This window comes from Protopterus annectens, chromosome 7.part1 (assembly GCF_019279795.1).
Source record: "Protopterus annectens isolate FY-2018-M chromosome 7.part1, PAN1.0, whole genome shotgun sequence".
Lineage (NCBI taxonomy): Eukaryota > Metazoa > Chordata > Ceratodontiformes > Protopteridae > Protopterus > Protopterus annectens.
In genome coordinates this window covers 234102885-234128370 of record NC_056740.1, presented here as the reverse complement: position 1 = coordinate 234128370, position 25486 = coordinate 234102885, and positions in this window count along the sequence as shown.

Here is a 25486-nt window from a genome sequence, read left to right as displayed (position 1 = left end):
AAGTCTTGTCAAAAAGGACATAAATTATAACAAATGTAATAACAGAGATAAATAAATATACCATCATGAAATATCTAAATAAAAATTTATACAGTAATTCAAATTTGTACAATGTTTAGCTAAAGAAATCTGAAAAAGCATAGTCTAGTCTGTTGGCCATCTGATTTTTAAGTAATATGTCTAGTCATTCTGGAGAGATCATTATACTACTATGTGCATCACTCATCCAACCCATTATAAAATACAACACTGTGTTTTGTACCCTTAGAAGCAACTTGAAAAGGAATGGTTCCTTACAAAACAAATCATAGAGTTGGAAAGAATTGAACTATGCAGAAAGATTTTAAGAACTGATGCTGTGCTGTGTTCCATTTCTCATTTCTAACTTAGAGATAACCTTTGCTGGTTTATAAGGTAATGCCTGATCCTGTTTTATATACGAATATATGCCTAGAACAATCAAGTATAAGAAAATCAAAATAAATTTCAATCACACAAAATGACCAGGCTTCAAAAGTACATGTATAATGTACTAACCCTTTGGTGCCTTACAGAGCTTTCATGGAGGTATAAACACACACAAAAATAACAATATAAAGGTTAAAACCTTAATTAAGACAAACTGGGCAACCAATTGTAAAACATAAGTAATAATAAATAAATTGAAAAGCAATGATAGCCTTCCAGTCACAGTAAGAGCTGACCTGGGCTGCAGCAATGCCTTTACTGTTTTTTAGTTATCACTGTTTGCTGTCTTCACCCACACCTACATCCGCACATGCACACACGCACGCGCACACACACACACACACACACACACACACACACACACACACACACACACACACACACACACTCACTCACTCGCATACATTACCTGTGGACACTTTGAAGGGTCACCAGCTCAACAGCAACATGCCTTTGGGATATGTAAAGAAACTCAAACAACTTGCAAAGCTACAAATGGTCACAAGGGAGGCATACAAACTCCATATAGAAGGTACCTAAGCTGAATGGGAGCATTAACGAGTGTGATGCAATAGTGCAGTGCTAACCACTGTACCAGCGTACTGCTCTGCCACTAACATAAATGCACAGTTTAAATGTCTGAGGATTGCTACATCTTCATAAGCAGGTAAATGCATGTGCTGTGCTAGACTATTACAAAGTTTATCTGCCGACTGAATATATAAGGTAATGTATGAATGATGCAAGCAAACCAGCTATGTTATTCCAATGTAAAACTCTGTGTTTCCTCTTTCCAATACCCTCAGTGATCACTCCCCAACATTCCTACTCAAAAAATACCTATACCAATCTAAACCTGTCATCTACCGTCAAATACGTAAAAACTAAACTTTAACCCACTCACATTCATCTCATCCCTCAAAGAATGTAACTGGCATCCCCTAAAGTACCTCAGGCTTGATGACGCAGTTGAATTTTTTAATACTACCTTCCTGAGCATCCTTAATTACCATGCCCCCATAAGACTTTCCAGAACAAAAGCACAACCCTCCCCATGGCTGCAGAAAACCACTAAGTCAGAAATGAAAAACAGGGATAAAGCCTGGGAGCACTGGCACAAAACCAAAACCCCCTCAACTAGACAGAAATTCCTACAACTATACAACAGAGTTAAAAAGCTAATAAAACAGGACAAATTCCAATACTAGCAGTCTGCCCTAGACTCCTCCCAACACAGCCCCAAACAATTCTGGTCCTCCATAAACTCCATCCTTCACCCAGGTAAAGTCAGTACCCCTCCTCCTAACATCCTTCACTCCTCTGAAAATATTGCTACCTCATTCAACACACACTTCACACAAACCATACTATCACTAGCTAAACAACACAACCCCCCTCCACTCCAACCCACACCTTCAACTAGTAATCTCCCCACTGCCTTCTCTTTTTCTCCTGTACCTACCTCCAACATAAAAAAACTCTTAAAAAACTTAAGCCCACCAAATTAGCAGCAGACAACCTCCCAAGTGAATACCTACAAATCGCAGCTGATGCTGTGGCCTACCCAGTATCCATCTTGATTAACCGATCTCTGTCAGAAAGTTACGTTCCACACTGTGGAAAGTATCACATATAATTCCCCTCCACAAAGGCGGCCCCTCCACAGAACTAACCAATTACCGCCCCATAGCTATTCTCTCTCCAGTCTCCAAAGTACTAGAGAGATGCATACATTCTCAGGTCTCAGAATACCTCCTTACTAACAACCTCCTTTCCAGTACTCAGCATGGTTTCTGACCAAACCATAGCACCATCACTGCCTTACTCTCCTTTACTAACACTATTCTTCAGCATAAAAACAATAGCTATCTCTCCTCTGCTACTTTCCTAGACCTATCTAAAGCATTTGACATGGTCCCACACAAACAACTCATCTCTGTCCTCAATAACCTATCCTTCTCTCAATCAGTCACCAACTGGTTTCAGAGTTACCTGTCTGACTGCCAACAATCCATTGTATGGCAGAATGACATATCTCCCCAACTACCTGTCTCCATAGGGGTTCCCCAGGGATCCATCCTTGGACCCCTACTCCTCTCTGTTTTCACCAATAATCTAGCCTCTGCCACTAAACATACTCATACAATACGCAGATGACCCAACCATCATCTGTTCAGCCCAATCCCTACCCAAACTGCAAAAAGTCACACAGGAAGCCTTTTCCTCTGTTGAAACTTGGTTATCTGATGCCCAATTAATACTCAACCCAAACAAAGCTAAACTACTCATCTTCCAACCCACCAAACATACTCAAAACAACTCTCACTTTAACATCACAGCAAAAGACAACACCACTATATACCCAACTGTACACACCAAATTGCTAGGAGTGGAAATAGACAATAAACTAAAATGTGACATTCACATATCCATGACCATAAAAAAAGTCCACAAAAAACTAGGAGCGTTATACAGAAATAAGCAACTTCTCACCAAAGCAGCAAAGATTTCAATAGCAAATTCCCACCTTATCTCCACCCTACTTTATGCCTCTCCAATATATACCAACCTAAGGCAATGCGATCTAAACAAGCTAGAGACCTGCTACAACAAAATCATCAAATTCGCCACATGGGGCATCCTACCGTAGTCACCACTGTCTCTCACTTGCTGAACTGGGCTGGCTTGAACTCCCTCACCTCCTTCAATGGTATCAACTATCACTCACCCACAAACTAGTAAACCATCCACTAAATGTCCCATCCCTTCAGAATCTACTCCAACTGTATCGCACCACCAGACCACTAAGATCCAGCAACAAAAATCACTTGCAGATCACTAAAACCAATAACTCTGCTGGTGAAGCACTATTCTCTTGTGCCATAGCCAAATTATGGAACTCCCTCCCACCCACAATTACCTCCGTACCATCATGCACCCACTTCAAAACTTTACTAAAAGCGCACCTAAAAACATGCTAGCTATGCCCTTGCAACTCCCACTCTAATATCACCCACCCCATCCAACCACCACCTTTCTTTCCACCCCACTAACTACCTTGATTATAGCAAGCTCAGATGCTCATAAGCCTAGTACTTATTGTACAGCAGGAACTTCTTATTGTAACATTTGTTAATGTCTGTTATGTACTTTGCAGATAAAGATTCTAGTTGTCTACTGATGTATTATGTTCTTCATCTGTAAATATGTTTGTAAGTAATTGCTATGTTAAATTGGTAATTGCTATGTAATCCAATGTAATTACTGTCTGTTTATTTTAACTGTGGAGCTTTTCTCCCCGGGCTACCGCTGAAAATGGACCTATGTCCAGTCGGACACTCCCGGTCAACAAATGTAAATAAATAAATAAATAAAAATAATAAATATACACTGTACAAATCCTACTTTCCTAGGTTACACACATTTTGAGTCAAAACTCATATTATTTTGAACTGGGGCTGCTGCTCTTTGTACTAGTGATTTCACTGCAGTTCCCATAAAAGAGTATTTAGCTCAGTGGAATCCACATGGTCAATAAATGCAGTAAAGTAAATAAGTAAGATAACTCCCTCAGGTTGTACCAAGTAAAGTAATGAAGAGTAAGCAAACAAATTACTCCATTTACAATCCATGAGGAACATGAGAGGAAATCTCTGAAGAATGGTCTAAAGGAAAGAGTTGTAAACTGACTTTGGATGAGATAACTCTGTTTATTTGATTTTTTAATGTTGTCAAGTTTAATTACTTAGTAAGTACTTTGTTGGTTTACAATTAAATGTGATAGTTTGGTGTTACTTTATTGTACAGCTGCGTACCTGGCATCTTACAGACTAAATAACAACAAAATTTATTTAGATCTGCAGACTTTGCAGAATTTATTTCTGATTAATACTTGATGTACAACATTTGAAAGTATGTTTAATGCACATTATTTGAGGATTTTTTTTTTTTTAGTTTTTACATTATAAGACCAATAACATAGCGGCTCCACAGTGTAGAGGGGATAAAGCTTTGATTCTGACACAGATGACCTGAGATAGAATAGTAACTCAGGCACTGGAGGAGCCAAAGAAGAAGTACAGGAGTGAGAGGACAATACTAGGACCAGAGAAGCAGTCTGATCCACTTCAATGTTGGCACATACTAGAAAGATAGGAGCAAAGCATGTGGCATTGAGCAAGGGACTTGCACTTGGTTCTCTCATGCCATTTCCATGTAGTAGCCTCCACAGGATGCATGCAATAAAAAGCTTAGGCTCACAAAGAAAGGCTTTGCAGGCCCTTACTTCTACAAGTATATATATATATATATATATATATATATATATATATATATATATATATATATATATATATGTTATTGGCTCTTATCCTATAACAGACTGACAAAGAATAATACAGTTGATATGAACACTTCTGCAGCAGAGCTGTTTTTCCCCGTACCTATGATGTTGGTAGAGGGGGATTAACACTCTACCACAATCTGAAAATATATCAACTCTGAGGTGACACAACCTTAGCATAAAACAGCACATTAGTTTTGTTTTTAAAAATAATTTTTTCCTTAATCTGAAGTGGTATAATCTCAGAGTTGTTATATTAAGATATGTGTAGTGGTGAAGCCCCTGCAGCGGAAGATACATGAGAGTGCAGATTATGTGCAAAAATATTAAATATGCACAATTACTTTGATTTCATCCAGTATGTTTCAATAGTTGAATTTATAGATGTATTGAGATTTTGCTGGTTTATCCTGGACAGCTTGATATTGAATGAAATATTTCTCAAAAATGAGTGTTTCTGAGAAATAATGCAGCTAGCTAAAGACATGAATATTGCATTGAACCTGGTGCACATTCCTTCCTTTGCTTTCTTTACTTTTGGGCTGCCTAAATTGTCCCTCCAATGCAGCAGTTGATTCTGTACTAGAGTGTCCTAACTGTCTTATGTTACAGGAAGGTCTGATGTGGAAAAGGAAGCTCTTTACTAGATATGGTATCCACTCTAGTGAGTAAAGAAATAAGATGTCACCTGTTAGACTTACTTGATAGATAATGTATTTTGGAAAGTGTCTATGCTCTTTCTCTGCTGAATTAATTACAGAATGTATTTTGGAAGTGTTTGCTCTTTCTCTGGTGAATTAATTACAAAACAAGATTGTATCCTTTTCCTGGCCTGAAATCCTTAAAAAAATATATTTTTCAATCTGAAAAAAAAATGCAAGGAAATTAAGTTTTAACTTGTCAAGGTACTATTTAAGACAAGTAGCACACGATAACTGGGCTTCGCACAGCACAAGCCTATCTGCTGAGGAAAATGGCAAGGTTGCGTCCTCCTTTAAATACTGTAGTGTTTAAAGTCTGATAGGATATGTATGTTTTCTAATATTAAGTGAGATTTCTAGCATTTCTCCAAAAGACGTCCCTTTTGGACTATGTTTTTGACCACAAGATTATTCAAGTTGTCTGTAATCCATGTAGGATTAATACTATTTTGTAATATTTCAAGTAGCCTTAAAAAATTTTACATAGGTTCATAGGTAGGTACTAGGCTATCGGCCCGAGGGCCTACATAAGCTTAGCCAACAAGGTTCCCTGGCTTACGCCACCCAAGAAAGTACTTTTCCAGTGCCACTGTTGAGCAGAGACACAGAAGTGATCCCCCATGGTGTATTTCCTATTTCCCATCCACTCATCAAGATTTTTCTTGAAGAGTGCTAATGAAGAACTTGGCTTGACATAGATGGGTAGTCTGTTCCAGAGTATGGGAAGTCTCTGGGACAGGAATGTATCCCTCCAGCATGTCCTGTTTATTGTGGTGACAAGGTTTAGGTCCCTAGAGTGTGTAGCTCAGAGGGATTGGGATTTCATTAGGTGTAGCATGTCCAACATCTCTGGGTTTGACATAGCTTTATATGTTAGGCAGAGATCACCTCGGAGTAGGTGATGTGCTATGGAGTAAAGCTGGAGTTTTTTGAGACGGTCAGTGTAGGGCATCTGTTTGAGGCCAGTAATCCTCTTTGTGAGGTACTTTTGTGGCCTTTCCAGCTGCTGCAGATGTCTTGTGAGGTACATTCCAAAAGGGGCATTGTACTCTATAATGGGTCTAATGAGTGTTGAGTAGAGGGGAACAATGACCTCTTTTTTCCTGAATGAGAACCCTTTTATGATGAGGTGTGCCAAGTAGAAGGACTTCCTGACTACTGTGGTGATGTGACTATCAAAGGACAGACTACTGGTCCACCTGGGTCCCAAGGTCTCTTATCACACATTCGGTGTTAAGAAGACTGCTGTCTATGTAGTAGTTCATGGGTAGAGAGTTTTTACCAAAGGGGATGACAATGCACTTTTTGGCACTGAGCTTGAGGCCATGGCTCTGACACCAGGCATCTGTCTCAGTGAGGCCCTCCTGTAGGATTTCCACATCATTTGGGGACTCGACTATGGCTCCTGGTTTGCAGTCATCTGCGAACTTCGTTAGCCAGAGGCCTTCTGTGTTAGTCTGTACTTCAGAGAAGTAGATACCAAACAGGAGAGGTCCCAGGACTGAACCCTGTGGTACTCCACTTGTCACTGGTTTGAGGTCAGATTTGGAGTGTGCAACATTTACATTGTGGGTTCTGTCAGTGAGCCAGTTGGCAACCCATCTTGTGACAAAGGGATTTATACCTAGTTTAGTGAGTTTAGCTATAATTCCAGAATGGGGGATGGTGTCGAAAGCCTTGGCAAGGTCAAGATAGGCTGTGTGAACCACCTTACCCTCATCTACGGCTTTGTTGACTGCCTCAAAGAAGTCGATCAGGTTCAGGAGGCATGATCTGCCTTTCACAAACGTGAACTGGGTGGGATCCAGAGTTTGGAGGTTACCAATGTCTTTGTTTATGAGTTCCATGATGATACATTTCATGGCCTTGCAGACCAGGCTCTTCAGGCTAATAGGGCGATAGTTCCCATGATCAGTGGTGGCTCCCCCTTTGTGGAGTGGGATAACTGTTGCTGTACACCATTCAGTGGGCACAAAGCCTGATGTGAGGCTATGACTGAACATGGTGCTTAGGTGGGGAGCCAGTTCGTTCTGAAGTTCGTGTAAAATGCAGCGTGGGATGTTGTCCGGTCCCATGGATGCTGTGTTTTTGGCTTTAGAGAGTGCAGCTTTTACCTGTGTAGTTGCGATTACAGGTACTCTGCATTCTTCCTGTATAGATATGGGCCCTTTAGAGGGTGAGGGGGAGTAAAGTTAGCACTGAACCTATCTGCCAGGATGTTGGCAATATCAGCTGGTTCTGTAATTTTCATGCTGTTGTGCTGTAACACAGAGCAGATCTGGGTGTTGCCATTGAGGTTCTTGACATAGCTATAGAATGCTTTGTGGTTGTCTTTAGAATCAGTGGCGATTTTGTTTTTGTTTTGGAGGATATTAAAAGGGATCTCAGCTTCTTACTGAGGCTGACCAGGTAGCTCCTCCACTCATAGGATTGTATTCTCTTTTGCAACAATTTCTTCCTTCTGTTGTACAGTTTGTTTATGGCAGGGGACCACCAGATTGGCTTCCCTTTTTTAGAGGATAGCATCTTGGTTCTGTTTGGGATAGCATGATCCATGCATTCGTGTAAGTGTTATAGAGTGCATTTGTGTAGGATTCAGCAGTCGTAACTGTATTGTCCATCTGCATGGGTGTCATGAAGTTCACCACTTCTTTATTAAGAAGTATGAAGTTGGCTTTGGAGAAATATTTTATCATGGTTTCCTTAATGGGGGGGTGGGGGTGGGATGTGGATATCAAGGGTGATTAGCTTATGATTGGATCGGACCAACGATGAGTTGACTTCAGGTGTGGAACACCGGTCACTCATGTTGGTAATGACTAGGTCTAGGATTTGTTGCCCCTGGTGGAGGTGTGGACAAGTTGATCCAGGGCACTGGAGTTTATGAATTCCAGAAAGCGTTGTGTGAAGGAGTTGGTACATGAGTAGTTTTCCCAGTTAGTGGTGGGGTAGTTGAAATCGTCAGTTATTAGGGTGTTTGGTTGAACCCTAATATTTTCCAGTACATCAAGAAAAGAGGAGTGGGAATCCTAGGGCATGGTGGGGATCTGTAGCAAGCTACAATTTGGATTGCAGTTTTGCCCAGAGTTAGCTGCACTTGGATAACCTCGGATGCATTATGCTGAGAAACTAGCCTGGAGGAGTGGATATCCTTAATGAATATGGGCACACCTCCAACTTTGGTTTTCCGGTCCAGGTTACATGGCCGAAAAGTGTGGTATGAGTTATAGCCTGGTAGTGCAGGGGTGCTCTCTGGAGCCTTGAACCAGGTCTCAGTCACTGCACAGATATCGATGTTCTCCATTTTAAGGAATGCCTTGAGTGAGTGCATTTTGAGATTTAGACTTCTAGCTTTGAGTAGCATTACCCTCAGTTTTTGCTTATCTGTTCCTGTTATAATGGTGAATTTTCATTTGAACTTTGCCTAAAAAAGGCACTATAGGGGCGGCAAGAGCCTTAGCCAGTATCCAGAATCCCAGGGGTGACAGGTGCAGGCCATCTCTGGCAAAGCATCGTGGTCTGTTGACCATGTCAACCCAAGCAGACAGATACTGGATCCCCTTAGAATGACACCAGAAGCTTAGCCAATTGTTGAAGTCAATCATTTTGTCCTTGTACTGCGGTATCATTCTGGGCAATGGCAGAATGCTACTCAGAGCTAGGGTCATACCTGACTGGGCTACAAGATCAGAGAGCTCTTCCATGTCTCTTTTCATGTAGTCCAGGGAGGTACATCTCAGGTCATTCACACCAACATGGACAATGACAAAGTCATATTTGTACTTGTTGTGGAGTGACCTGAGTGCGTGGGTTATGTGGTGGATCCTGGCACCTGACAGGCAGCTGACAGTAACCTTCTCCTTGTTTAGCCTGGTGAGTGGGACATCAGTGTGCCTGACTATAGAGTCACCTATGACTAGTGTGTCGGATACGTTGTTTTGCCTTATTGGCTGTGGTTGAGTGGCACACTGAGTCTGTGGGCTATGTGTCATTTGGGTTGTGTTGGGAGGTGGATGTTGCTTGCATTTCTGCTTTGAAGGTCTCTGTTGCTTGGGCAGATTATTATTGAAAGCCTCTGCAAATGTTTTTGTGTTTCTATGCGTGGATTTTGGTGGTGTAGATTTAGTGAGACTATGTGATAAGTGTGGTGTGGTGCAAGTGTTTACCTTCTCCTCTTGAATGTCAAGTTCAGTCTTGGTTGGAGAGAGCTTTACCTCCAGTTGGCTAGATAAATGCATCTCTCACAGGTTGTAGTGTTGAGTGGTAGGAGGAGAGAGTTGTCTGTGTACATGAGGCAATTTCTACATTGCCTTAAGATGCCCAGATTCATCAGATAGGAGAGAACACTGGGAGCTGACCCTTGGACATGCCTGAATAAAAAACTATTTTCCTCTAGGTAAGTGAGGAAAGTGAGTACAAGAACAAGTAAGGAAAGTAAGTGCAAGAACTGTTTTCCTCTAGGTAATGAGGAAGGTTGAGTGCTATAGTAATTAGTAGCTTATTTAGTGCTTACAAGTTCTGAACAAGTGCTGAGCACGAATAAGCAAATTCAAGTGCTAAAACTAAGAATCTGTATCCACACTAGACTAGTTACAGGAAAGAAACAAGTGCAAATGCGGGCTTTCAAATCAGAAAGTTGAGAGAGATGAAAAAGATTGCCCAGACGGCCAATAAGTAAAATTTCTGGGCCAGAACCACTCCTTATGTAGTAGACAGGTTACCTAGTGCTTACCACTCCCACTGACAAGCTAGGAAGTTTCCCTCCAACACAGAAAGGCTGGGGGGGGGGCTCAGAAGCTTACATACAGTCCTGGATAATGCAAATCTGTATCTGGACTACACTAGTTAGAGGAAAGCTAGGAAACAGGCTTACAGTTTTTTTTTGTTTTGTTTTTACAGAAAAGTAGCTAAAACAGCAGTAAAAACAATTCAAATGCAGTGTAAGCTAGCACACTTGAGTATGTAGCAATATTAGACCAAACACAGTTTAAAAAACACAATTAAATTAAAAATGACTAAAAACAAATGCAGAAGGAGTGAATTAGGTAGAATGTGGTAAAGAGATGGGACTGGGGCATTGTCCCAGATCAAATCTACAGTGGGACGGGCAACTGCAAAAGCCACCAAATTTAAACAACAAACCAGAAATAGGGAGGGTGAGTGGGACAAAACCCTTTCAGCAGAGATCTGAAAAACTATACAGTAAATCAAAAATAACAGTGCACAACTCTGAATAAAATTAGTCCAGCAACAATTTACAGTACACAATTCTGAAGAACCAAAATAATATACTTAGCTCTGTATATTTCCAGATAGTTTGAAAAGAGCTCTGTTAGACATAGGTTCCAGCAATATACTGTAATAAAATTTGTAGATGTCTTAGTAATCACATTACATTAGTGCTGAGTGACCATAAATATGTATCAATGTGAAAACCCTGACACAGGTATTCACTGACTATTTCTCATCATTTTCTTTGCCAAGAGTACTATTTTGTCCAGTCAGAATGAGCCGATATATAATACTTGTTAGCCTAGCATTAAACTAGACCAAAATTTTACTTGTAGCAGTGTGGTAAAGGTAGGTTGACTATATGCTCTAATAACATGTCAAATATTTCTCTTAACTCTGACTTAAAGGGCAGCAGCATCCTAAACACAAATTTTATTTTCCCTACAGTATATTTCTCATCACAGGGAATGATTCACATAGTTTGAGAAAGTATGGCTTAGTATTTTATTCCCTGTGTAGCATTTCTAGTCTAGTCAGTTGCCTCTGTGTATAACATGTTGGAGCTAAATTAAATCTCATGATAACTTTCTATAAGAATTTATTTCCTTTGCTTCTGCATAATTTTGTCATCACATCTAAATGTTTTTGTTTTTGCTTTGTTTTGTTTTGTTTTTTGGTTTGGTTTTTGCCAAGAAAAATGAGCATAGCAATTTACCTTTCTTTCACACCCACTGAGGTTAAAAAGCTATTCAGACCCAAGCATCTCAACTTGACCTTGTGCTACATATAAAGATGCATTCTTTCTCTTTCCTAGGCCATAGCCTAAGTGTGTAGTCTCAAGTTGATAAACATGATAACTACTGATAGCAACTTCACTAATGAAGTACACTTTGCAAGACAGGAAATATGCCACTCAGACAGACTCAGAAAGAAAGGAGGGACCTGAAACTCACAAAATACTGCTTTAAGAACATTGTTGCCACAGTTACTTCTTTATACTTTTATGTGAAATTTTCGCAAATGGTATAACACCTATGTAAGAAACAAATATATGAGTCACTATGAAGAAGTCACTAACAAGACCTCCACTGAAATTTTCATCTCATCAGCTGTGCCTTCAGAAAGCAATATGGGCAAGAAGTAGGTTTCCATGAAAGCAAGATCAAGTCAGTATGTCTACCCCATGACAGCAAAAATAAATTAAATTAAAAAATTAGTGGTAAGTGGTTATTGTGCTGCCTGCAGGTCTGCATTTGGTAGAACTCCAATGCAAGATAGATATTTTTATGTTTCAACCTACAGTGGTCCTTTCATCTGTACCAATATTATAATAATTATTTTAAATTTCTTTTTAACTCACTGTGTCCATTTATTTTTTGATATGGCTTTTATTTCTTCTTTATATGCAAAAAGTATTTAGGATCCTTGACCTGTAATCAGCTTGGTTTTATAAACCTAAGATCATATGTAAATAATTGAATCAGTATGGTTAATGCCTTAGATAACAGTTTGCCATCTGATGTTGTACTGCTGGATATCTCTAAGGTGTTAACTCCTTATGCCATGATAGTATTATAGAAAGACTTATCATTATACATTGCTCCATTCAATTTGTTTTGGAAAATTAATTGATACTTTGACAGGACTCGACCTATTCAGATTAAAGACAAGTTGTTTTTGTGTCTTTTGGCTTTTCCCAGTTAGGGGTCGCCACAGTGGAACTCCGGTCCGCTAATGATTGGCAGTAGATTTTTACATGCCGAGTTGCCGACCCTGATGCACAACCTTCAACGAAGGTACGCCCATTCACGCACGTCTCCACACAGAAGACGCTCTAGCTGAGAATCGAACAGGACAACGTCTTACTGTGAGGCGGCAACGCTACCACAGCACCACCACCGCAGGTTCAGATTAAAGACAAGTATACTTTTCTATTTAGATTCCAGAAATTAGTTCCAGTCCATTTGTATTCAACATATTTATGATGTCAAAAAAAGGAGATTGAACATGTGGTACTTGACTTTTACTGATGATCATATAATCAGTTCTATACTTAATAGTCAAGAAAATGATATTTCTTACATGACCATTTGATATTATTGTTATGCCTAGTACATATTCTGTTTTTCATACTGAGAAAAATAACTATCATTATCAATACATACAATATAATACCATCATAAGTAAACTGGCTTATTATTGTGACCTTGGTACAATCATCAATAACAAATGTATTTTTTGCCAGTCAATTCTCTTGGTATTAATAGACATTGATTCGCTATGATGAGAAGTCTATTAAAACAATTTATTTTATAAAATCTTCAACAAGGGTTCCATTACTCAAGTGTCTTCTTTGTACAATGAATATTTTGCTTTATTTGTGTTTATTCCATTTAAGACATTAATTATAACACATCAGAAAATACCAAGAATATTATGCAATACAAATTTGGCTTAATATCGAATAATGCAAATGCATTCCAAAATTTAAGCCTGCAATAGATTTATTTCAGTTATTTGAGGATATATTCTAAACATGTACAAGACTGCAAATGAAATTCATCAACCTTCCTAAGACCTGTGTGCAGTTAAACATAGGGCCAGATTATGTAACATTCATGAAATCCAGCACATTTTGCTGATATCAGCTCAAAAGTTGCAGATAAGCATGTAAGATGCAAATATGCCTCAGTGAACTTGGAATTTGTTGGTGTATAACAGAATTAATCAACTGCATCGACAAACTCATTAGCAGTCACAGCTATTCCATAATTCATGAGAATGGTCTCATAAAGCCTGATGTTCATTAACAAAGCTACAAAAATTATATGCCCCAATGCAAGCTGCATGACATTTTAAAGTAATACATCTCTTCAGCAATCCCTCCAGTAAGCTCAGAGACAACTATGCATGTCTCCATACATCACGTACCAATAAACTACAATTGCCAGAAGTAACAGATTCTGATGAAAGCTGTAACATTTCTAATAAAAAAAATATTAAAGGTGCAGGGCAATCATGGCTTCTTTGCCGGAGCTAACAGTAGCTAACAATGGGTGTAGGACAAATGAAACATCCACCGAGGTTTCTCGCTAAAAGAATACAGAGCATAAGCAGCATGTAATACGAAGACCACCTCAAGGCCCCATCCTTGTATTCTGTCTCCTACAGGTTGTTGAAGGTAGATCTATGCCTGGCATACAAGGCATTGTCAGACCCCACTCTGAAGGACCTACTGCATATCCACAAACAAAGCACCAGATTTACCCATTCCAAAGACATAACATTGCCTGTGATATAAATAGGACATGATGGAGAGACAGGTATGTATCTTAGAGACTACCCCTTCTCTGGAATAGGCTCCCTATCCACGAGAAGCAGAGTTCCTCCCTAACCCAATTAAAGTGTGACAACTGGATGAGGAACAGGAAATTCATCCCTGGTGTGGTACCTATATCTCTAGTGGACACAGACAGCCTGTAAGTGGTTAATCTCCAAGGCCCCTACTTGTAAATGTTTCACATCCTAATCCCCTGCTTACACTTATCAAGGGTACCAGAACTTCTCAGAGATTTGGGATGCATGGCTGGGCTTACAAAGGCCCTTGTGGTCATTATTCTAGTAATCCCCTATGGACCTATGAACCTATGTGTGGGAAACACAGGTACCGCACACACACATACACACACAAGGAAAATAAGGTGCTATGTGGAGTATGGATGAAGAAGATGGACACACAAGAGGTATGTTGGAATAAGAAAATCTGACAGACAGTCAGAAGGGCATGGATATATATATATTTTTTTTGTGGCAATTGGCCCCATGTTTTGTATTTTGAAGAATAGAAGGAAATGAAAAACAGGGAAAGAGGAGGACAAGGGCAAAACAGCAGGTATACACATATAACAAATATCACAATACATGCCAGACAAAGTTCAGAAATAAAAAGTAATAAAAGGTGAAGCACACAGATGTCTCACTCTACAACATGCTCAGCAGAAAGTTGATAAACAGGGAGGGGATACATACCAGCCATGGTGAAAAGCAGAAGTATATATGTACCTATGCACAATTATATAAGAACATGTTGTGAACTGTGTGGCAGTCATACCTGGATGTGCATAACTAATGGCAGTTGTGTGATATAGGCTAATAAATAGGGATCACAGTACACACTGGATATTGAATCCAATACCCAAGTAGTCTGCTAGCAGTGCAAGTCAAGCAACAGCACAGATGAGCAAATGCAGACCATGAAATGCTGGAAAATACTAGCAGAGGACAGAACAGAACTTCTGACCATGCTTGTAAAAGGCAAACAACCAAGAACAGTGCCAAATAGCAGTGCTACAGCAAAGCAACAAACTTGCTGCTACCTACAAAAGTAGGCGTTCAAAACCCAAACAAATGTCTGATGGAATGCATATGTCACAGACATATGCCATGTCAAAGGCATCACACAGGTGTAGACGTTTCTGTATGACTTTCATTGGCCTAACAGGAAATTATTAGAAAGAAATGTCAATACGCATACACAGACCAATGACATGTAATAATATATGTTCAGAAATCTATGATTAATGATATATAACAACTATCAGGCTACACACATGAAGTATGACAAATTACTCTAAGTAGTATGTAATACACAAGTCTAACAAGAACAAAGATGCTCCACAAACAGTAGGCAGCAACTTGTGTGCATATGTCCTCCATCTGTATAATGGCCATAGGGTTGGCACAAGTTGATCTTCTAACAAAACAACTGTATGAAAATGAAGGCTAATTCAAAAAAAGGTGAATATATACCATGCATATGTGCAAGATATATGCCATACCTACAAATGGGGAAGAGAGGTGGACATCACAGGCTCACATCAAGGAGGACATACCAGCAAAGCTAAGTAGGTAAACAATAAAGCAGGATAACACTATGTAAAGGGACACATAGCAAATGCAGGTGCACACATTATAGGGTAGTGTTGAAGTCAACCAAGGTACACTGAAGTGAATGACCAGTTTATGTCACATGGGCAGACTGCATTGCCAACAGCAAGAAAAATTGGCATGTATAAATCACACACACACACACATATGCATAGTTTTGTGTAGTCATATGACAGCAAGAAGCATAGTTAAACATACTATGAATCGGTATCAAATACACATATATACTGTCATGCCAATGTACAACAACATGTGGAATAAACACCTATGTTTTTTATATATCGCTGACCATGGGTATGAGTGAGCAAAGGGCAGTCCTGCAAACAACATTATACCACATTAATGTGAAATGAATGAATGCTCACAGTCCTGAGGTACAATGGGGTTTCTCTGTTATTGGAATATGTGCAGTGACATGTACGTAAATCAGTGCATATGTACACCATTTGCTGAAATATGCGAATGTATGTGAATAAGGAATGCATGAAGAAATGTACTATTAGCCAAAACAGGCATTCTGTAATGGTACTGAATAAATCAGCAGTACCATAGTGTATACATGGATGGTACATTGGTGATCTATGCTTTCAGTAAAGTAGGACTTCCCATATGTAGCAGACACATTTATATGATACAACATGGCATCATCATTGCCTGTACAAGTCACATGCAATTGCGTCAGTTTGACAGCACAAATGTCATACAAAGCATAGAGGCAAAGACATGTCCTATCTTTGAACAGAGATGACACGGCAGCCCACAAATCATACCCATGTCATTGTGTTATTTGTGGAGTATGGGTAAAATGTTGTTTGCTAGTTGCTGCCAATCCCACACAGGTATACAGTGGAACTCTTGTGTCAATAGCAGCATGATAACTGTGACATACAGGACAACAATGCATTGTCCATAGCAACAATATGCTGCACTGCATGAATAGGAGTACACACATACACACATATGTAATGAGAACCATACCTGCTCACATGAAGCAATGTATGCATTAAGTTCAGAAGCTCGTGGACATCAGCATGATGACTGCATGTCTAATGTGGTAATGTGTGCCATGCACCATAATGCTAAATGTCACCTGACATCTGCTGTGTATGTTTGGGCATGCATCACATACGTATAGCAGCAAAATGCTATGAATGCACAAGTGTACCTATACAGTTCAATCATATATATGGCAAACACCATGGTGTCATCAGTACACAAGTCAATCTCACAGACAATAATTACAGTCCTGAGGGCCCCAGATCTAGATGAACATCACAAATGATCTGAAGAGATATTTCCCAGAATAAGTCCTGCATAGCCTGCACTGTATCCTGAAAGAAATTCCACCATCATGTCCCTCATCTTTGTCTGAAAGATACCAGTCATCACCTCCTGTATCTGGTTCTGAAAATGTTCTTGTGGTGCTGGTCGAAGTCTCCTCCAGGGTGCAGCAGGCATGATGTCACATGCAGGTCCAGGTTCTTCCTCATCATCATTTTCTCCATCATGGTCATCATTGTCATCCAAGGACTCAGGCAGTGGTCTGGCATATGCTCATTTCTGCCATCTGATCTGAGTTTCCATTGGTCCCATGCTGTGTCAAGGTGAATCACATGACAAGAAAGAAACTACATAATATGCATAACTACAATTGTATGAATATATAACATACCCACTGCCACACAATGCACAAGCAGAAAAAATTCAGTAAGACACATTGCAATAAGGTATACCCATATTCACATGTACCATCATATGTGATGCAGGTCATGAATCTAAACCATAACAATGAAAACTACATGCATATCAGGCCACACATTCCTCTGAAAAACATGGCTGTTGTTAAACACAAACTGATGTGCAAATCAAAAATGTAACAGACATTAACTACTATGCCTTCAACATGTGATCTCTGCATATGAGAAAAAAGGTATATCGCCATACATTGCAGGTGTCATTAAAACCACATTTTCATATGATATGGCCTAAAAGGGTTATGTAGAAGGAGTATAAGAAAAAGAGTTGTTGCTAGCGGATGGATATTCTTGCACAGAACACATTGCCTGAGTCCTATTATCTATAGTTATGGACGATTTCAATAGAAGCCCACGTCTGGGCCACTATATTAATCACACAATTAAAGCAGGTTGCTCTAGGCCATGCCATGGTATGCATAACACAGCTTATCTGTGGAAATCCTGCCATTAGCTGAACACTGGCTTATCATCCATTATTATGCATGACAAGCATGTGCACAGCCAGTACACTTAGATATCATAACATATGAAGACAAGCATGCCGTGACACTGTGTCATGCAACTCTGATTTGTGTCTACATTGGAAAACAACTGCTACACTGTTAGACCACTGTAAAAATGACAACATAACATAAGTACTGTGACCTACAGTGGGTAATACTTGATGTATGCTTCACTACATTGGGCAGTGGGCTGTCTCAGAGACTATCACTATTTCTATGTTTCCTGTCTTGTATATGTGAACAGCCACCAATTAACCTATTTGTATAATGAAAATATAGTGAGATGACAATCTAGTGAGAAATATAAAAGCTATAAGTAAGGCAACATGGTCATTTGATGATACAACATCATATCTTTGGAATGCAACACAACAAAACACCCTGATGGACGATCATAAACACAGTGACAGCCTGTGACATATAAAACCATAGGTAATGTCCTACAAACAGTACTGTTGGTCTACTAATGTAGCAATCCCCTACATACATTTATTTGCAATCATTATGTATGACCCTGCAAAATGCAAACAGAGTAATGCTGTTTGGTGGTTATCTAACAGGCACATATAAATGAAGAACAGAAATGGCTTTGTGCACAATTATCCCTAAACATGGGATACAAGTGTGTTCTAATCAAAGCATTAAAAGTGTTGTAAGCAGTAGCGATGCCCATGTTGAACTGAAGTGCATGCCAGACATAGTCCACCAGCAATAGTGTGAACACTAAGATGGCAGAAACCCATTCAGTATGTGAAGAGGTAAGCTATGTAGAACAGATTAGTTACTGAGTACCACAACTGAACATACAAGTATACCAACACCTGCTGTACAAACAGCAGACTAAGCACTATTAACTTATATGTAAAACATCACAATCAAAAGCACAGTGACAGTTAGGCATAACTGACTGTCATCTGAGTCGTGATATACAATTCACAATATTACCTTCAGCAAACACGGTCTGATCCTAACTCATATGTAAACATTTTGTTATGAAATACATATGGGATTGTATGACTACTGCAGTTACCTTACTGATCCATGATGGGTATTCTTGCGTTAGTAGTAGTATTAATGAATATTCAAAACAAGCCAGTCCTCTAACAATGATCAGATCTATTCTTGGTACAAAATATGAAAATGTACTCAACATACATCTCTCTCTGCACTTGCACTGTTTCTCCAGCCCATGCATCTGTTTGATGCACAAGTCATGGTTCCTAGTGCATTCTTCCTCACCTGCAAAAAGTAAAAAGCATGTATAGATGGCACTATGTAGGCATAAATAACACTGAGCAGTTCATGTTGGCTAACTTTTACATTGAATGACATTACAGAATTTGCATATACATTTTTTGTTATGTCACACATGATACTTTACACATTGGAAGACTAAAGAATGCAAGTTGGAGGATCTCAGATTCAAACCTGTGACTCTTAGTTATATTCACAATATAACCTGCCTGCCTAGCTAATCCATCTTGGATGAGATTACATGGAGGAAATGCAGTTAAAAGAATCAGAGGTATGACTACACAGGGATGAGGGTAATAACATGGATCATGGCTTACACATTACAAGGTGATTAAAATACAGTTCAACATACTGTGCATTGGTAAACAAAAACTTTCAATCACAACTGCATGTCAGAACACAACACAAAACACAACTGTAATATATCATACCTCACACAGTGGGACACTGTTATATAACACAGAGCTGCTCTTAACAGACAACTATGACTCCTTGGTCATCACCTACACATGAATGCAGCTTAGGTATGAGGACAGACAATATATACATATATTTTGCTGTTACATTAGAAATTATACACAACAAATCTCCTTGATATCAGGGGATGGCCCTGAGCTACAGTCAAAATGTATATCTATCCATCTCACTCCTTCCAAATAACAGTTTGAGAAGGGTGGTGAATTGGCATTAATAAACAATAGTTATACAGTACATTCAGTTTGCCAGTGTTACTGCATTCCACATTCATTCTACAGAACTATTCTACTATGTTCAAAGCTTTTCACATAAACTGTAGTAAAAGAGTTGTGGTTTCAGAAAACTATGGATAATGTAGATAATCGTAGAAATCCAATCAATACATACATAGTCATAAGCGTGTGCAAAATACTTGTAAACATCAGCAAGCAGGTATCTAAACAAGCACTTTCAAAATGTTTACACATAGATACAAAACAAGATTTACTGAAAGCTATCTATTACATGGATTTGAACCCACAGTTATCCACAATATATGCATACTGGTCTCTTGCTTTATAGGTTGAGCTAGCACACAGCATAATACTTGCCCTCTTAACAAACTACTATTATGTGTGTGTGTATCCGTATTCCTGTGGATAATGAGAAAATATGCAACAATTCGCCAACTAAATTCTGCAGGCTCTCATGCTCCATACAACTGCCAGATAGCATCAACTTTTACAATGTACAACATATGGTAGACACTCTGACCTGCATTTATCTTGTGTTCAGCAAACAGGTATTTAATAATACTGTGCATTTTAAAAAGCAGAAATGGCTAAGGGATGTCTGTATATGATACTATTGACACATCAAGAATAAGACTGTGCAGTAATCCGAGTATTAGAGATAATGCAGAAATGTGTAGTCATCAGCAGCCTAGATGCTACAGGTGTCAGTGACACAAAGCCATAATGGATACGTGAAATTATGTACTTATATGTTGGAAAACAAACGTATAATATTTAATAGTATGTACGTGATAAACAGTATTAAATAACCACCATGGGAATCAAACACATAATTACAAGGAGAACAGTCAATTTGCCTTCTTAGTTATCCAGACAAGCTAATTGTCAGAACAACTAGACAATGAGTTTAAAATCATATATCTGACATATGAGTCACATCTATATTGCTGATTTCTTTCAGAATGTACGGGTACAGGTGGTACCTCACAATTCAACCACCAAGCAACTTGATAGTTTCCCAATCCAACCACGCTTTTGGCTGCCTGGGTATCCCACAATTCAATGACCGTCTCACAATTCAACCCTGAAAGGAGGATGAAAATGTGTTCATTGTTTCTTGTTGTTGTGTTGTTTATGTAGTGCAGTTGTTTCTTTTAAGTGTTGCAAAGAAGTGAAGAAATGGGGCCAAAGAACAGTAAAAAGAAGAGAGATACTGGCAGGGAAAATAAGTGGCTGAGCATTGAGAAGAAGAAAGAAAACTTAAGTAAAACTGAGAAACTAGGTCAAATAGGATGAATAGCAGAACAGTATGGCATGCCTTGGTCTACTGCCTCAACATCTGGAAAAATAGAGACAGCATCATGGGTGCTATGGTGTCAAAAGAAGCAACAAATGATTTGGACACAGAAAAACAATTTATAAAGATATGGAGAAGATGCTTCTTGTCTGGATCCAGATGAACAGATGAAGGGAGATCCAATAACTCAGACTATGATCTGTGAAAAAGCAAAGCTCATCTTTGAAGACCTACAAAAAAAAAAAACCTCCAGAAAGTAGCTCACAACAAATGGAGGAATTTAAAGCAAGTAGGGGATGGTTCCTCAGATTTAAAAAAAAAGAAGTAGCATCCACAGTGTTCTGAGACAAGGAGAGGCAGCTAGTGCTGACAAAGAAGGCAGACAGAAATTTGTCAAAGAATTTGAAGACTTGATAGAGAAAGAAGGCTATCTGCCAGAACAGATTTTTAATTGTGATGAAATGGGGCTTTACTGGAAGAGATTGCCAAGTAGGACTTACATAACCCAAGACAAAGCTACAATTCCAGGTCACAAGGCCATGAAAGATAGGCTCACACTCCTCCTGGCAGCAGACACCAGTGGAGACTTCAAGCTGAAGCCTCTGTTGGTATATCACTCAGAAAACCCAAGATGCTTTGGAAAAAAGATTATAAAATCAAAACTACCTCTAATGTGGAAATCAAACACCAAAGCTTGGGTAGACCAGTCAGTTTTCAAGGATTGGATTTTTGAGGAGTTTGCTCCAAGTGTAAAGAAGCACCTGACAGAGAACAATTTGCCAATGAAGGTTCTTCTGCTTCTGGAAAACTCCTCTGCCTACCTACAAGGGTTAGAGGAAATTCTTCAGATAGACTATGATTTCATCAAGGTTCAGTTCCTGCCTCCCAACACAACTTCTCTCATTCAACCTATGGATCAACAAGTCAATGCTTGCTTCAAGAAGTTCTACACAAAAGCACTCTTCTCAAGGCTTTTCAAAGTGACACATTCTTTAGATAAAACACTGAAGAATTCTGGAATACTGAGTTCAACATGCTTCATGCCAAATCTTTCATCAAAAGTGCCTGGGATGGAGTATCGCAGAAAGCCCTTCGTGCAGCCTGGAGGAAATTGATTTCTTCCTTTTCCCATGGTGAAATTGTGGATGAAGCAGCTAAAATGGTGCAAGACATCATTTCCATAGCAGAGCACCTGGACATAGAATAGGTGGATGAGGCAGATATGGAGGAACTGCTACAAGACCATGACAATGAGCTCACAATGGAGGAACTTGCAGCATTTTGCAATGAACAGTTCAAAGAAAAATAAAGAGAAATTTCTTCTGAAGATGAGGATGCCAGGGAAAAAGGACCTATGCCAACAGCTTGCATTAAATAACTTGCATCCAACTGAGAGAAGGTGTGGGCTATAGTCTTGGAGTGACACCTCAACACAGGTGATGTCAACAGGGTGACAGACTTGTTTAACAACAGTCATGCAACACTTCAAGACCATCCTGAAACAGAGGGAGAGACAAATCACCCTGGACAAATTTTCTTCACCTACACCTGCCAATAAACAGAGGGAACAAGCAGGACAGGGTGAAGAAGACTCCCTTTCCAACAATTAAAGACTAAGTGGACTAAGTTATAATGGTATTATTTCTTTTGGGGGTGTGGACAGGAACTGTTTTAAGATGTTAAGTTATCATTTATATCACATTAAAGTGAACAAAATAAAACATTAATCATAATCAGAGACAACAGATAGTCATTTCATAACTGCTATTGCACAATGATGTAATAAGCATGCATTTTAGCTGGACAGGAAAAATGTTACCCTGTATTCTTAGATGGATTTAACATCAAATAAATTTGTATGTGATGTGAGCCATAGTTTCAGGAATGTACAGAAGTCCTCCATTCCTCCTCGACATCCTCTCCTCCATTTAAGAGATGTTCTACACTTAAAATCATGGTGAGGTACATTTTTGTTAATTTTGTAATGTATTTTTTTTTTATTTTGTTTGGGCCAGGAAAGAATTAAACCATTTTCCATACATTTGTATGGGAAGTGGCATCTCATAATTCAACCATTTCGCAATTCAACCACCATTCTGAAATGGATTACGGTTAAATTGTAAGGTACCACCTGTATACTTAGGATTATGACACTTACTATAGCCATCTACTGTCCACCTCTGAACTTTGGCAACCCTCTGATACAGGTCATCATAGTGATGGTGAACTTGCACTCCAGTCTGGTAAATTCCTGTGTGACATCGATGTTACCTCATAATTGGTTCTAGATGTCAATCATTGCAAAGTTACATGGTCTGGCTCTTTTACTATGCTCCATTCCAACATAGATGGTCAGCGTCTGGGTGGCCTCATCTATGGCCCAATTGGGCAACCAGACACATCAAAGCCTCTTGGAAGTAGCCATCTTGATGATAATGTTGATAATGTGGATATAGTTAAATTTAATAAATAGCTCACTGAGGTCCCACTCAGTTCGTAGGAAGCAATGTTCTGGTCTGGTGTGTAAATGTATCAAAGTGGCAACTTGAAAGTGGTGCTCATGGGATGGTATCAAATCATTGGAAGTTAATGAGCATGTGCTACATGTGGTCCCATTTAATGATACCTATTAGTTATTTACACAGGGCACTTTCCCGTTACACTGAGCTATTGGTTAATGCACCAAATTTTGAGAACTTATGCAGCCGTGTGGAAATGAGATTCCAAAACCTTGAATTTTAATTAACCTAATTAATTATGGATGGAACAAATGGGACTTAAAAGCTGTATGCACATAGGTGATTTTACTTTCAGTTATGCCTGACTCACAGGGAGATGTAAAGGTAATGTTCCACCTGTGAGCATTGCTGTGGTGGGATATGCTTCTCTCCTTACAGACCTATGTTATCAGTAGTCCTTAGAAATGTATGTGTATATGTATATGCTTAAACTGATGCTTTTAGGGAAAATTGTGTGCAATAAAAAATGTATGGGACTTACTGGAAGGATGTAGGATTGATTTGTTTGCATACAGGTGGGCACATCTGCATCACTAACAAGCAGTGTTTCCTCATTTGCACTTTTACAGATAAATGTGAACAGCACCAATGAACAGTACATAAGGACACACAAATGAAATACACACACACACACACACACACACACAAACACACACACACACACACACACACACACACACACACACACACATATATATATATATATATATATATATATATATATATATATATATATATATATATATATATATATTGCTGGTGACTGTACAATCTGTGGTACACTTACAGAAACCTACGGAATCCGACATTATCCATAAGTTGCTATGTAGTATGTATTTGTAATTATGTTATGGGTATTTATTCATTGATACATATTAAAACATGTACTAGAAATGTTGCCTCAATAAATGTGTTTATGTCTGTTTACCATGCACTGTCTGTGGTATGCCTATGGATAGGGAGGCTTTCTGATGGTTTCTGTAAGTTGTTAAATCGCTACTGTGCAGATACTTTCTGCTACGAGTAATAGTTATCATTGATTTTCATGTCATACCAATGAAATGAGGATAGCATTCACTGCTCACTAATGAGTGTGTTGATATAAACTATTCATGTATAACAGTTCAGGTCGATATGACTGCTTTTTTTCCCACAAGTTGTCTGTTTAGGATAGAGTTGCACAATATCTATTGACAATACAAGATGTGTGTGACAACCATCCAACATTATTGTTTTATACATATGTTATGAGTAGTATGTTAATGAAAACTGCATGCAGAGTGCATGGATCATGTAGGCAGTGGAGTTGTGTTCGGACTTCCCCCGCAGTGATACCCACTGTAATAGGTTCAGATCCCACATACAATGTCTGCAGATGTCACAATTTATATTGTTGATCCAAGTTATATGTATTCAGACATTCTTTCGGATTCAGCAAACTTCCATGCAAGTATAGCTTATTCTTGCATGGAGGGGACCATTCCCATGCTGCACAGCAGTGTACCATTCATATGTATGAAGGTGCGCTCCCATGCTGTAAAATGTACATATGGATGTGTACGAGTGCAGGGGGTATGTTTGAGAGCAGTGCTCTCACAATACACATGCCCCGTGCACACCAGAGTTGCCATACAGCAATTTAAATAGAGTGAGATCACTCATTACACCTCTCAACCCGTTAGAGTAAGCAATCTGGACAAAGCCATAAGGGACAACTGCGAAACGTTGCCATTACAAACTTATAGAAAGTTGATAG